Source organism: Camellia sinensis, chromosome 8 (assembly GCF_055761805.1).
Source record: "Camellia sinensis isolate YWXY chromosome 8, ASM5576180v1, whole genome shotgun sequence".
NCBI classification, from domain to species: Eukaryota; Viridiplantae; Streptophyta; class Magnoliopsida; order Ericales; family Theaceae; genus Camellia; species Camellia sinensis.
The window spans coordinates 174,022,312-174,023,179 of NC_138968.1; the positions used below are offsets into that span (position 1 = coordinate 174,022,312).

At 36.5% G+C, this 868-nt stretch overlaps 1 pseudogene; it reads right to left on the reverse strand.

The window, feature by feature from the left end:
- Positions 1-350: 350 nt before the first annotated feature.
- On the reverse strand, positions 351-868 carry LOC114289072 (putative protein phosphatase 2C 73 pseudogene; annotated as a pseudogene).

Consider the following 868-nt stretch of genomic DNA (forward strand, 5'->3'; position numbering starts at 1 on the left):
AAAAATTATAGAAAAAAATTCAAATTTCTTTGGACACATCACGTAAAAAATTTCAAATTTCTCTGGATAGTGCTCTGCTTCTTGAAGCAGTGGTTCCACTATAGAACAAATCGATTTTGGCGGTGTTTGGCAACTTAGTTTTTAGGTTTTTTTTTTGATTTTTTTCACTACAAGACAAACATTTTACAGAACCGAAAAAATAAATCCAAACAAAATATCACATCAAACCCCATAATCATTTCACTTTTTTTCTCACAAACATCACATCCAACCACAAAAAAATCCAACTATCTTCCCAAACAATTTTTTTTTTTCTTCAATAATGTCCTACAGCTAAAAAAATCCACTTCTCAAACACCCACTTTGTGGTGCTACCCCAGATCCAGGTCAACTGTGGCATAAGTCTTTAAGTAAGAATATTGCTTCCATATATTAAACTATGAAGTTTTTTATCAGATTCCAAATCAAATTCACAGTCAACTGAAGCCTCAACTAGGGTCTCTTGCCAATTGCACAGTAAAGTCAGGGGCATCGTTTCTCTAACCCTCTTCGCCACAAAATGTCCCCATGGACCATGCCTGTCAAAAACCCCACAAAATTTCATGTCTTTTTGGCATCCAAATTCCTCCCACACAATAGAGCAATCTTGGTTCACTCATTTCTTGCTTCTTTTGGAGAAAAACGATGCAAAATTGTTCAATCCATCAACATTAACAATGCCTCAAGACTAAAAAATCAATTCATTCTTCTTCGCTTCCCTCGCCATAGCATCAGCAGCCTCTCTTCCGCCACAATTTTCGAAATTTCCACCTTTTTTTGTCACCAGCGACCTTGCAAGTCCATTGAACATGGATGACAAATGCCCCAT